Source organism: Colias philodice, chromosome 14 (genome assembly GCF_061535455.1).
Source record: "Colias philodice isolate Cphi_HAF_F1 chromosome 14, ilColPhil1 Martin Lab GWU primary, whole genome shotgun sequence".
Lineage (NCBI taxonomy): Eukaryota > Metazoa > Arthropoda > Insecta > Lepidoptera > Pieridae > Colias > Colias philodice.
This window is the reverse complement of record NC_143099.1, coordinates 11,178,833-11,195,161: the sequence shown is the minus strand read 5'-3', so window position 1 is coordinate 11,195,161 and position 16,329 is coordinate 11,178,833.

Sequence of the window (16,329 nt, the reverse complement as noted above, 5' to 3'; positions counted from 1 at the left end):
CTAAATTTAAATGATTTACTTGTCATTCAATGATAATGTGAGCTTGTTTATTTTTAACCGAACTCTGTGTAAATAGTAACCAACTATGGTTAAGTCTAAAATTAAATAACTTACTTATCATTAAATAATAACGTAAGCTTGTCTATTTTGAACCTAATTCGGTAAAGGTAATATTGACCGAGTCGGTAATTTTGAAATAAATAAGTACTTTTTTAATAATAGCCAAGAATATTTAGCAATACTTGCTTGTATAATACTAGCAAAGCTTTAATACACATTTTAAATACGTCTTGATTGAATGCAGCAGAATAATTTTTAACCGAGCTAAATTGGTACTTTGCTAAAGCAAATTTTTCTCAGTGTAGTACCCACCTCAACGCTTCGCTTATGAGGCGTGCAATATAATATTACATTACTTTTTAGTAGTTGTTACAAGTAACTAAATGCCAACAACTTAGGCCTAAACAGTTTTTTTGTTTATGTTGCGAAAACATTGATTTCTTACTTGTTATGTATAGATGTAGCACTTCATACGAAATCGTTATGGAAACTTTTTCCTAATTGGCTATTTGGAGTATTCGGAGATGACGAAGCAATATCGATAATAAACCTATAGAAAAATATCACGCAGGTAAAGGAAATTCAACCTTTTTGTAATTTACCACTAGTATATAACAACTTTACGTTATAATTAGAGGAGCACGTTGTTTTAATAAACAATTTCCTTGTTGTTTTGCGATATCTTCAACAATCTGCCTTAAATGATTTGACATTCTAAGAATCGTAGGTCTGAGGTCTGATAATATGTAATTTACATCTAAGCTCAAATGTTTCAATAACTATATGATGGATAACTGTAGATAACAAAATAAATTTATTTATGCAATGAATTGGGAAGATTTTTATAATTTGTCATGAAAGTTTGACGTATCCAAATTCTTTTCATTGAAACCATAACAATCTGTTTCCAACAGGAATCTATTTACAAGACATTTAAGATAAGAGAAGCCCAATTTATTTGTTATATAATACAATAACAATTACCTGTAGTCTCCTGCATCTGACGGGCTTATGGAAGCTAAATGTTTATCACAATAGGTACTGATTAAATTTTCTTGAAGATTCGGTTACGTGTTATAGATTAATTAGGGGTTAATTAGGTTTCTAATTTGTAAGGTAACATATTATATTGTTAACTAGCGGTCCGCCCCGGCTTCGCCCGTGGTACATAATATTTACGTTTTTTCTATTAAAAAGAATTATCGAAATCGGTTCAGCCGTCCTCGAGTTATGCGCTTAATACCAACACATTTTGCGATTCATTTTTATATATAAGAGAAGATGACTAGCTTGTGGCTTGGAGATTTTTTTTTTATAAACATAATATAAATAGTAATATGGAGCCTAATTACTCCTTATGATAACACATGCCAGTTAGTTTAGTAATAATGTTGTTTTAAAAAACGAAAAATACTACATACTTATTACTTACCTATGTAATTAAAATCATAATATTTGTTCATCATAGTGAAACACTTACGCAATTAACTTAACCGATACATAGGGAGAAGAAATCTTGCTCAGAAAACGTTTAATTTAATCCAAATACTTCGTGTAGTATTTGTTTAAACACTTTAAAAAGCTATTTCTAACCTCTACAGCAAACCATAGGAGGCACTCCAAACCAATATAAAATAGACCATCCATTCAACAAAAATTCGCAAAAGAAAGCATTGCAATTCAAACACAATAACAGTATGAAACAACAATTGTATGTTTCCATTTCGTTACAATTAGCCTTAAACTCGCGTTAATGTTCGCCATTCACAAAATGTTACCTGCTAGTTGTTATAAATTATATGTACTATTGACCACAAACAAGTATGAATGAAATTCTTGAATGAACGTAGGACCAGACAGGCAGGCGTCGGCCATTGTGTAGCAAGTCATGTTATTGAATATTGGCTCTTTGTCAGGTTGATAAATTTGTAGGCCCTTTGGTATGCGAATTTGTATTTCATATGGTTGTGAGTTTTGAAATATTGGTATTTTATAGAGAGATAAATGTGATATTAAATGATAAATAAGTGTGGTTAACAATCTGCTGTTAGAAATGAATCTCTATTCTCTACATATAAAAATGAATCCCTAGTTCCCTTGGTCACGCGGCATCACGCGTGAACGGGTGGACCGATTTTGATAATTCTTTTTTTATAACATTCCTTGAAGTACCTACGAGGATGGTTATTATGGAGAGAAAACGTAAACATGTACCACGGGCGAAGCCGGGGCGGACTGCTAGTATTTTGGATAAATTGGTACTGTCCAGAATATAATTTTAGATTTTTGTTACACATTATGTTCAGAGGATAATAAATTATATCCAAACTCAAACTCAAACATTTATTTATTCAATTAGACTTCTTCTAGAAGCACTATTAAATCGTCATTACATTTTTTTTAAATTACCATTTTGTCGTGAAACGGTATTATTTTAATTAAAATTATTATTCATCATTGCGAAAATATTGCAACCTGAAAATATTCAACATTTAATTCTGATTCATCAATACAGAAAGATTAACATTAAATATGAAAACCATAGAGAGGAAATGGTTTTTATTAATACCAATGACGACTCCATTGACGTATTCAATCGAAGAGTGTAATCCCCGATCCGGGATTACTGTGAGCATTTAATCCGGGATCGGAAGTAAGAAGTCAATATAAAATGCTATATAAGATAATATTGTGAAAACTTTGGTAAATACGTAGAATGTTGATGTTTAAAAGAATAAACTCGACATACTCCTGTAAATTAGATAGGACTTTGGTTTTATAATATTCATTGAATGATTTAAATGGTAAAAGTATTAAAATGGCACGCTTTTTTAATAAGAAATAGTACCTATTTAGTATCTTTCTAAGAAGAATTGGTATCTACAGTTTATTGTGTGTATTTGATGAAAATTATTAACATTGGGTTTATTAATTTAATTGACAGTTAACTGTTCGCGTGTAGTTAGGTAAATGAAGCTTTCATTTTCATGTTCAAAATGTGAATGTTTTTCTGTTTGCATAGATATAATATACTAGCTTTCCTCCTGCGGCTTCGCCCGCGTTTTCAAAGAAAAACCCGCATAGTTCCCGTTCCCGTGGGATTTCCGGGATAAAACCTAGCCTATGTTACTCGTGGATAATGTAGCTTTCGAATGGTGAGGTGAGGTCCAGTAGTTTATGAGCCTATTCATTACAATCAAACAAACAAACAAACAAAGTTTTCCTCTTTATAATATTAGTGTAGATTGCAAACGGGAGGGCCTATTTGTAGGTATAATCAGAAAATTCACAAGTAAGGCACAAAGGCCATAAGCGACCATAATAATGCATTCTGACCTCCTTTACATAATTTATAAATAAGTATTTTACATAGCATATTCCCGGCTGATCCGAATGCAAATTACTTCACTCCACTTCTTTGTTATTCACGTTTTAGAATTCCGCATTGAAATAAAAATAAAAACTAATTTATTTAGTGTTAAATTAAACTCGATTTATTTAAATGTCTCGGAGGGATTGTCTCGTTTGCTGTATTTAAATTAATTAATTAAGAAAAATTGATAAACTAGAATTTATTTGTAGAACGATAATAAATTTCCTTTCGTTTTAAAAATATACATTTTAAGTAGGTATCATTATATTTTTAGATACCTACAAGTAATATAAGCCCTAAGAGAAAATAATCGCTCTCTATATGTTAAAACAACGCTGTAATTGTATTAACCCTCCAGCGGTCGCGCGCGGTCTCTGAGTCCGCAACGAACTTGTTTTAGTCAATATACTGAAACTGTAGACAATAGACGCTTGCGCTTCCGTGATACCTTCGAGGGGGTGAGGTAGCACCTCTCAGTAGCCCTGTGACATTCGTCGCATGTACACATGCTTTCTTATTTGTGTTTGCGGTCTCAGAATCCGCGCGCGACCGATTGTGTTCCAGAACAATCCAGTGCAATTAAACCGAAGCCGAGGTGAATATTTTATGTTTTTTGTATCTTATTATTACTTTTTATGCTTTAGACTATAATAATATAAAAGTATAGTTTTAACAATGTATTTTTGTTGTAGACAAAATTAGAAGACTTAGAACGTCAAATATCTCGCATGTTAAAGGAGGTGGAATCAGAAGATGAGGTCTTCGATGACGGTTCGGACCAAGAAGACGACCCAATAGAAATTTCACCAGCACAGGATGAGTTGACGATGAGTTACAACTTTACTTTGTTTTATTGAGTAATAAAACAAAGTATAGTTGTTTCAAATGTGGAAAACACATGTGTCTAGAATATGTGATTGTTATATGCCGAGAATGTTCATTTCCAGTAGATATTATGGACACTAATGACGAATAGTTTATTATAGTTATTCTAAACAAAAATTAGTAGTTTTTAGGTATGTTTTCTTTATTTCATTTTATTATAATTTAGATTATTCTAGAACTTTACGTAAAATGATCTCAAAAATAGAGTCATTTTAGAGTTCCTATTACACAGTGCCAATTGATGATGAATGTGATTTATTTCTAAGATAATTATAGTCAAGTTTATAAGTTGTTTATTGTAAAAAAGAAAATTCCATTTTGATTTGTTTAATGTTGATTTATAACGGTGATTTCCACCCAGAGACAAAAATTTTAAGTTTTTATAGACCTTTGTTCTATTAAGTACAAATAAAAGAAGTAATGAGTAATTAAGTTGTTTTTATTTCATTTCACATGTTTAAGACCTCTTTTTAATCATGTGCTATACAATAAGTCGAAATATTCATTTGTTTTCCCAAACGAGACACTTAAATTTGCGGAATCACAGACCGCGCGCGACTGCTTGTGTTCGGCGCAAGGGTGCGACCGCTGAAAGGTTAAGAGGAATAAATATTATTCAACAGTTGGAATATATTATAATTTAGTAGCTTTGTCTGTCGCACGGGTTTACGTGTAGACGAATTCGGGAGAAATCTAGTATTTCTTTCTATAGCTCATGACGTGTTATCCTGATGAAATAACCTATATTATATAGTTTCATCCAAAGTGCAATCAAAAAACTTACATTTATAATAATAATGAGTAATAAATAGTATGATATCAATAATATAACAATTCTATTATTCTCAGATTAGTGAATAGCAGGTGCGAGTCATTAGATGGAACGTCGAATTTCGACCAAGACTCACTTCGGCCATTTCTAATTTCGGTTTAGTTTCTACACGTAGTTCGTGTGACAAAAAGTAGACAAAATGGCGTCTGTAATTTATCAACGTGTCCTATTTATCTGAGTCTAGACTTTATGAAGTGATCTAGAGAATGGAACAGGATTCTGACCCAATTTTTTCCTCGAATGTGCAAACGAGGACATTATTGTGAAAGTTCCTTATTCTTCAAATTAATAATATAAAGAGGAAATAGATTTTTGTTTGTATCTATGCTTATAACGATAAAAAATGTCTACTATTTAAAAGTTATATCAATGCCATGTAATTTAAGCTCTATATTAGGTATATTTAATTTTGCAATACCGTCACGTAGCGTCATAGAGGAAGACGACGATTTTCGTACCTATGAATATTGTCAAAGAAGTTTCACTTCTGTCACGCTATTTTTTTGTTCCTTATTTATAAAGCATTTGAATGCTATAAAACGAAACATCAAACCTATAAATTTGTTTTCAGAACAGCATCCTCCATACATAGACCGTAATACTAAATCCTCTTAAACTACTTAAATACAAGTAGTGAGAAATAGGTGTGAAAAAAACTAATTTATTCAAAAGAAAAACTATTCAAGAATTTAATCAGAAAATACAGAACTTGACGTTTAATTTTTCAACGGGCTTAGCCAGACCGTAATATGATTCAAGAGCCGACACTCAGAGGGAAATTATTTTAATTTCCTACTGTGTTTTATTTTTACTTTGGCGCTAGTGGAAAATTATTTTGAGTTACGTTTTGATGTAATTAATATTTTTATTTTTGCGCGAAGGACAGTGTAATATAGGTATTATTTCAAGATTATTGTAGGTTCATGCGTAAAGTGTAATATCTTTTTTTCAGAACATTGTACGTTCAGTTACCTGTGTATTTCCCTAATACATATAAAAAAATACCTACTAAAAGTTTTTATACACTTATTCATAGTAAAGCGATTAACTGAAACAATCACATTTAAAATCATCACCAACCCAATTGTGAAGCAAACATTTATGTTCTTTTCCTTGGTGTTCACTTCTTTATAAATGCTGCTAACCTATTTATTTAGTCTCTTGACTCACTTACGATTTTAAAAATATTTAAACATCTATATTCTATACTCATATTATAAAGAGGAAAGGTTTGTATGTATGTATGGTTTTCACGCATAAACTACTGGACCGATTTTGATGAAATTTGGCACAGATAATCTTTAGACCCTGAGAAAGAACATAGGCTACCTTTTATTGCGAAATATGTACCACGGGAGAAGCTGGGGCGGACCGCTAGTGTTTAATAAAATTGTAGATATACCTCTTACTACGTACCTACTTAATAGGTTACAGGTGTCGAAAGCAAAAATAAACTCAACCAGAATACTAACTACACGTAAAAAGGATATTCTAACAAAATAATATTCTTATATCCCAAAATATCCAAATCCATTTGATGGATACGCCCCCACTCACGATTGTGACCTGCTGGAAATATTTACCGTACGTGTTTCAAGATGATAAGGAATATCCTCTGGAAATTATTTATAGCGACAACCTTCAGAGAAGGATAACCGAGTTTTGTAGGGAATTTTAGGGATAACCGTTGAGGAAAATTTTTATTTGCATTATCTTAAAGTATTTTAATTTTGATATCTATTTGGTTGAATTGATTATACTTTGTATGGTCTATGTGATTCGAAATAAATGTATTTATTTATTTGTTTATTTAGGACAACTTATAAATCAGACCATTACCTACATGATAACAGATATAAAAGCCTATAATGTCGAGTGTTGTTTTAATTACAAGTATTCAATATATAATAATTATGATATAAATAAACAGCGGCATTATTATCTAAATCTAAACGAAGAACCGCGGGCAGATATTTATGTAGCAATGTACACAACAACTATTCGCAAAGAAATATCTATATTACACAGAAATTGCAACTAGACAATAAAATGTTAACAAATCAAGACGTCTCAAACCCATCGATCACAACAACAGGATACCGACTCCTTTGCAAAAGCCGAAAGTGCACTTCAAAAATTACGAATAAAACGTGCATTGCAATATATTTGGAAGATTCTGGAACTTTTTATAACCTTATCAATCAGTAGTATCTGTCATTGAATATTGTACAAAGATACGCCGGCAAAGGGTTTTGTAATATACCGATCGCGAAACGTGAAAAAACAACTCTTTTATATTTGTCGTGCGGTGTGAAACTATTTGTAGGTACCTATACAATTAAAATATCTCGAAAACACAGAGATTTTTTATTTTACTTATGTGCTCAAGAAATTTGCGCCCAAAATGTAAAAAAATATAAAAGTATCATCACTTAATTATTAAATTAATTACAGTGATATATTATGTATCTAACATTATCTTACCTAATAAAACGTCATAATAATATTGAAAATAAACTATTCGATTTCGATTCGATTTTTTTGAATTCATGTCGGTAAATCAATAGAAACACACACGATAAATAAATTTATTTGAAAATAATAGTTACTTGAGAATGTAGAAGTACAAACTATTAAAATTATTTCACTTAGCAACACTATCTACTAAGCGCTAAAAATAATAACATATTAAAAACGTCTGTATAATGAAAAATTCCTCAATGAAGGCTTCAATAAATTCACTATATAAGCTCGCATTTGAGCTGGTTTCAGAGAAAGATTGAAAGGAACATTTCTTGGGAATTTTAAAATGAAATAACTGATGTTTGAAATGCTGTACATGGAATGGTGCTTTTACACATTCGCTTGTTATTTGCCTCAATGAACATTCGTACGAGTGTCATCGCGAACCATTCTTCATTCGTCTTCTCTCTGATTATGTCTTAAAACTGCTTTCAACGCGATTACATGAATCTAAAGGCGAATAGCACGCTTTTTAAAATGATATTAGCTTCACCTGTATGTTTCTATATAACATATAGAACTCCATTAGAGTCGATTTTGACCCACTTTTAACGAAAAGATTTAGTTAAAACTTATCAAACATCAGTGACAGTACAATAATTCATGAACTTATCTTATTAAAACGTGATTTAGTTTTTTGTAACGCGTGTTCGTTATTCGCCTTGCTATTCACGAATGTGTAAACGCACGATAAGAACTAAGTACCTAGTTCTCGTAGGGTCAGAAGACAATTTCCTGGGTCAAGTGTGCTAGAAGACATTACGCTAACAAATGTGAAGTTTGCGCACTATCGTTATATTTTACTGCACTATGTATAAGACGAGTTTTAGTAAGTTTGTTTGAGATTGGTAATCACATGATATTTTTATTTGCGATTTTTCAATGCTTGGATAAAACTTATCCGTCCAATAAAGTATTACACGATAATATTAAAATGTCACGTAAACTGTCAAATACGCGCAATTAGAATGCGTTTTTAAAATGGTAGTTTTATATATTACTAGTGGTCCGCCCCGGCTTCGCCCGTGGTACATATTTTGCAATAAAAGGTAGCCTATGTCCTTTCTCGGGTATCAAAATATCTCCATACCAAATTTCATGCAAATTGTTTCAGTAGTTTAGGCGTGATTGAGTAACAGACAGACAGACAGAGTTACTTTCGCATTTATAATATTAGTAAGGATTCGACGAATAAGTTTTAACCAAGGATTAAAAAATCAGCCCTCTGTTGTACCTATAATGTGACAAATATTTTTGAAGTGAAAACTTCTTTAGCGGCGTTGAGCACTTTTTCTGTAATGGGTATAAAATCTTAAACTCGCGTCAGGACACGTGACCTGATCGAAAAAGCGTAAGACAGATACCATTCCAAAAATATCAAACATGCTCAACGTTCATAATCAAGTTTTCACTTCTGCCGGCACTCCCGGAGTGCAAACTGTAACCCGTCTTTTTTTTTGTTTCGTCTGCGTTTTTACTTCAAAAAATATAATGACGTTTATTAGTCTGCAAATAAAATATATTATTGTGTATTATAATTTTTTATTTCAGATAAATTTGATATCCATATAGTTGTTAGGAGGACCTTAAAAACTATATATTAGTATAGTATAATATGAGACACACATTTGGCCCGCTTAAAGTAAAGTAAAAGTAAAAGTAAAAAATATTTATTCAAAAATCAAGCATACAATCTCGTTGAACTTATTACAATAAAGCTGTTAGCACAGTAAATATGTAGTATACTCTATACATCATTTGAACCAAGATGCCCACACTAGACTCGTGGCCCGTATTGTGAGCATCAATACAAAATATAAAGAAACAAACAAAACTAGACATGGATGTAAATGAAATGTCGATTTATTAATGTTTTAGGTATAAATTGCAATTGATATAGGTATTATTCTTTATGATTTATACTATTAGATGAAACTTAAACTGAAACTGATGAACTTAAAGCCACTTCTACTTATTTTAATTATTTAATTGTGATGTTACTTATAACTTTTTTAGAGCCTAAAACAATATTATTTTTCAAGGCAAATCAAAAACATGGTTAAGTTTTACAGATTCTCCCGAAAAAGTCTTTTCATCTATAGGGTAAAAGTGGGATAGATGCCCTACTTTTTGAAATAGCCTCATAATTTTAAATACATGAATCTTATACGAACACTTTGTATGAATATAGCTAGGTTAATTATCTGTTTTGAATTACTATATATATTTTTTATCCTATCATTTATAGATAATGTGTAATAAATATTTTTGTAGAACACCTTTTTTGAGGATAGATGCCTACCTAGTTGGATAGTTGCCCCACCATGAAAATACTAAGGAGGATAGATGCCTGCAGAGTGGGATAGATGCCTTACATACTCTATAAACGCGAAATCTAATAAAATTAATATGATAAACCAGCAAATGTCATGTTAACATAGTTGTTCTGTTGTCCAAGAATATACTTGCGCTCGCACTCCTTCTTTTCTTTTGTATTTTCGTGGCGTGGTTCTCCTACAATCAGTATAAGGACAGATCATTAATAAGTAAGTATACATAACAAAAAAAGCAAATTAAACGAGTAAAATCGGTTAATATAGAGAAAACCTCTGACGCAATCAGGTAAAAATATAAACAGTACTTGTGATTATCGATAATAACATGTACATATGTATTGAGGGATAGATGCCCTTAGAGGCCCCTAAGGGCATCTATCCCTCGAAAAATAAGGGGCAACTATCCTTTTTGATACGGATAGCTGCCCCAGTATTTTTTTTATTAAATAAAAACAAAAGAGCCACTATTTTCACTTAGATTTGTACTTAATGAACCAGTGTATAGACATAATAAGAAATATAGTGAAATTTATTAATACTTATAAAGTTATGCAAAGGCAAATATCAACCTTTTTAAATTTTAACGTGTTCGTGAAGTTCGCCGCGGATATTATAACACGCACTAGCGAAACACGTCTTCACCAAACAACAGCTCATGCGTACCCGAGGTGCGGGATGATAGGAGCTCCTATTTAAATCATTAATTCGTAGTCACGACTCTGGGAAGTGAGGTTTTTTGAAAATGAGGCATCTATCCCCGTGTGGCATCTATCCCACTTTTACCCTACATATAATAAAATCGTAGGAAAGTCAAAACTGTACATTGAATATTTTTTTAAAAGAATACTTGATCCATGATCTATAATCGATATAGAAGCCAAAAATATAGTTTTTAGAATTTTTGTCTGTTTGTCGGTTTGTCTGTTTGTCTGTTTGTCTGTATGTATTTCCGGGCTAATCTCAGAAAGTACTGCATAGATTTACTTCAAATTTTGCATGAATATTCCTAAGAGGTCGGGTGAGGATAGTTTAAACATATTATCATGATATCACCTTCGCGGGAGGAGCTGTGAACCTTTATTTTTCTTACATATTCCGTGTACTACGACAGCGTACAATCTAAAGACTCATGTTTAAATGTTGGTTTCGAGTAAGCCATGCTATTATCTAGCTTTACAAAATAAAAACTATGTCATTTACGTAATTTGGGCAGAGAAACAGTTTAATGAATTTAGTAGTATAAAGACAAATTTGAAACAGCGCCATCTATGAGATTTCGTAAAAATCAAATCAATTTACATGTTATCACTACTGAACAACTGTTGAAAATTAATAATTTAAATATAATCATGTTATTTATTTAACTCTTTAACCCATATCTTCCCTTCCCTATAAGGTGCACCGTGCGCTTATATTTCGTGTGAATATACTACATTTTTAAAAGTGAGGGTAGATGTTTATTATTTTAAGTCAAACTAGACACCATTACAATTAATCTAATATTGATTGTGTTCATTGGTTACATTTTTAATCTTCGTGTTTTATAAATTTATAAAGAATAGAAAAAATTCGATCACGAGGCGGGACTCGAACCCACATAATTTCGTGATCGAATGTTTCTATTCTTTATAAATTTATTATTTATAAATTTATATTTATAAAGCATTTGAATAAATAAATAAATAAAATTAAAATAAATGTCATAAAACCAAAAATATCAAATTCAATCTTCGTGTTTTGTGAATTTTCACCATGCGTTCCCACAAAAGGTAAGTTGTTACTTTTATAGGTATTTATTTTTATAATGATAGCAATTCATGTTTTTTATTGGTTTTATAATGGTTTTATATTACACTTTTAGAATGAAATAATAAAATGATGAATTCTTTTTGACTTTTACAAGATTTTGAGGTGCGTTGGGAACAGTAGTTTGTTGATAAAATTTTATATGTAAGTAGCTTTTTTTATTGATTTACAATTATTAACGTTTGATTTTTTATTTACAGATTCAATGTTCATAAAATTATATCGCCTTTGGAAGACTATTTCTGCTGACAATTTTACAACAACACTTGAAAATTGATGATTTGATGATGAAGATAGTGGCAGCAAGGATTAAGTGGAAATTAGTAATCATCCGCTTCGTCAATTTTTGACTGAAGTTAATGTCCAACGTATGGTTCAATCATTGGAAGTATCTCGGGTAATTTTGGAGGATATTTTTCAGGAAGGAGAGGAGGGGCAGCCAACCACATATCAAACTACTACGTTTTAGTACCGAAAAAAATGTTATTGCCAAATGAAACATAAATTTTGCACTCACAACTGTACAAGTTATGATTTTTATTCTGACTTTGCTGTTATCTGATTATAATATTTATCGTTATGGCTATCGAGGTACCGACCGTACTGGGATGAGAGTACATGATATTATACCTACTCATCATCCAGGATTGCTTAGAGCATTTTCACACTGAAAAAGATGTTTTCTTTGAATCGTAGTTGCTTCATTTATTTATTTTTAATCATTTTACATAATATGTTTTATATTTGCCCATTTTCATTATATTTTATAAATAAAATGGAACCAACATAACTTTGTTGTGTAGGTATCATTTCTCTATTAATAATCCGTAGGCATATTTTCCGAGCACCCCATTTAAGGTGCGGTCCTGAAATTATAAAAAGTTAATGTATACTTTTGCCTAATATAAGCTCAAGATCATTTTTAGATAAAAATAACAAAAAGAACTTATTTATTAAAATTTAGTAGATAAAAGAAATTATGTTACGATTTTATAAGAAAACACAGTATATTTATTAGGCGGCGGTGATCTCTTCCAGGCAAAAGATATTCATCAGCTCAATAAAATTGAATAGTTGTTGTTAGTTATTCTTTAAATTCACTGATTGTAATGAGCATTTCCGCATGCAAGTTGTATCGTAGTTTAGATATATCATAGTTTTGACACATTACAGTTCCAACAAAACCCTCAAATTTTTGAGCAGAGTTGAGCAAGATAATTTAAAAAATGTGCTGTGTTAAGTATTATAGAAAAGGTTAGTTCGTTGATAATTATCATTTCTTCATCATTTACATGGGTGTTGTTAAATGTTAGTAAAAATAAACTTTGACTGTTAATACTTTTGTTCAGTATTTACCTGTATGATTATTGCTTGGTAATTAATATGTATATTTTCATGTCGTATAGCTAATTATAAACATAAGTGTGATGTGAAACTAGCTGGATTTATTTTTACACACTCACAGCCATATATTTTATATTAAAATAGTGTAAATCATAATATTTTTTCACAATAAAAATATTTCCTTTTTTCTGATGGTGTTGGCATCGAATTAAACCGCGCTGTCGTTTCGTTCACTAAAAGTGATGTTATGAGGACCGAATATGTAGCCGCCTCAACTTACGGAAACGAGAGTAACCTGCGTTGTCTGTTAGTTATTGTATAGTCGAATTTAACGTTACATGGAAATTGGAATCTAAATATATTATGTATACTTAGGTATATTAAATCTGTAGATGAAATATATTTCCTAAATAACTATCACGGGGTGATTAGGGATCGACACTGATGCCAAAGAAGCAAACAGTAAAATTTTTGTCCGTATAACCGGTATAGAAACAAAAACTACTCGACGGATTTAAACGAAACTTGGTACAATTATTTTTCATATTCCTGAGCAGAGCAGTAACTCCATTTTTAAGCTTTCGTCGCGTGTGCAACCTTAATGGTTAAAGCTACACAGAAATCATGTATTCAGAAAGAAATGTTCTCCTTATTATATAAAAAATATCTCCCGACATCATAAATGTCTATCTTTTATGGTTGACTCACAATAACACGTGTAACTTCCGATAGCTTAGGAGTTCGAAGCTTTCTGATTATATTTGTCTATAACACTCTCAGTCCGTTTTAACTCAATTTTTATTTTCATGCATCAGTGCCACCTAAAAAATCTTTATCTCGAAATTCGAGCAAAGCTAAGAAAATGAGAAATAAGAGTTCTCAAGAATCGTTAGAGGTATACTCTAGGCCGAAAACAACACGTGTTATGCCGAGAACTTGAAACCGCTTCACAACGAGAATTGCGGCTCACAGCTGACCGCGAACGGCATGTACTATCCCGTGAGACCGAAACCTTCACTGAGAGGGTATAACGTCTCACAGCTGATCACGGCCGTCACATTTTATCTCGAGAATCTGAAACTTTTACTCAATATGAAGACCGTTTGACAAATGATAGGGTGCACCATAATATTATTCGATCTCTTGAAGATGAACATGAGCATAAGCAATGACTAGAGTAGGGACGCGAATATTACAATTAATTGAGACAAAAACGATTATTAAGTTTGTTTAATGAAAGATTAAGAATTGAAACTATTCGGTCTCTGGAAACGGACGAATAGCGAGAGGCCCCTCTTACTGCAGACAGATTTCGCATAGTCTTAATGACTTAGAGGTAAACATAGAAGATCAATCTACGAATTCGGTGGTGGGGTCCGACAAATATAAAAGTGGGTTTTCTTATAACCTCACAATTGATTACAGATCATCTTCTGTATAGGCGATATTAACGTAGTATGTTATTTTTGTAATGCTTTAAAGTGGAGTAAGGAGTCGGCTTTCGTTTGAAGATACACCGGAACCTTTGAAATCACTACTTTTAGAGGAACATGACGTGCAATCTAAACAGTTCTTAGACAATATTCGCTCTTATAGTAGTGCGTTTCAAATGATCCTTTGGTGCTCAACAATTATCAGAAGGTCCTTTCATGCTTACTTTTAAGATACAAGGTCAAGTTTACCATTTGATAGGATCCCTTTTGCCTGAAGGCCAACCTAAGTTTCTTTAAATATATTTTGTATTCGACTACAACGAATAGTCGAATACAAGAATTATCAATATTTCTCGAATTTAAAACTGAACTCATTTCACAATTTTAGAACATGTTTCATCAGGTTAATTCGTATGTATGCAGTTTTAAATCGACATTAGAAGCTTTTCCTCAAGATGGTGATATTAATATAAGATTGTTATAAATGTCTATCGGCACTCAGGAACTCCCTGGGCGTGTATAACGCCCAGGCCACAGTATTACAATTTTTCCTACAGCAGGGCGACGAATGTATTTTCGCATAGCAAAGGAGGGGAACTCGCTGGGGGTCAAGTGACGCGGGCCACGTACCATTAACATGCTTAGTTTGTGGTACCGAGCGCGAAAGAAAGTCATCGTGTTTTTGTTTTGTTACTATGTAAACTAACGTAATTTAATACTTAGGTACATATTCTATAACGGTGCGCTCAAACTGTTAATCTACATTTAATTTAGATTATTATTTGAAATACTAAGTAATGTAGAATTTAAATCACATTCCTTCATGTTTTCCTCAGATTTTCAATTTTCTCCGATTTTAAGATTTTCAGAGTGTTCAATTTTAATGTAGTTAAATTTTATAAGAGACAATTAAGAACATTCAAAAATAAAGTGTCACGTATTTTTTTTAAACGACGAATGACCTAAAACGACGTAATCGCGGACGAAGTCGCGGGCAACAGCTAGTTCTATATAATTTGTGGCCGGTCGGCAAATTAGTATACCTAATATCCTGATTATTACGCCAGAAGTGACTAAACAACTTTACTGATTTAAACGACATCTTCATTTATTTACCCCTATCAAACAATTATCATTATATTCAAACCTACAAAATATAAATCCTAAAGAACAAAGCATAATTTTATAATCACAGTCACATTTAGCAATTAATGCAAAAACGAGAATATATGACTGTTATAAATAACAATTAGTGTTATTATTATGAAAATCACGTTCGCAATTAGGACGAGGGTAATGAACGTCGCATTGTGTTTTTTGCGGGTGATCTGTTGACAGGACATATGTTACCGAGGGTGGTTTAAAGGGATAGGGTGAAGCGATTAAAGTAAAATACACTTTTTATGTTGCAATGTTGTATTTATTTATCACTTTATTAGTTGTACAAATAGGAAACCTTAGAATTACTTACAGCTAAAAACAGAGTGCAACTTGGCGGCCTTATAACTAAGTAGTAAATAGTTGTATTTTAATTTTGATGAAACTTGTATTAACAAAGTGAACTAAATTAATCCATGTAAAATAACGATATTAAACAATCATTGACGAGAGGAATATAACACCGTGATTCGTTTCTTAATAGGTCTAACTCGCTTCTGTACTGCATCATGCAGAAACTGTATGCATCGTCGTTCGTATTGTTTCACAATCCATAAGAGAGGCAAATACCTAGAACTA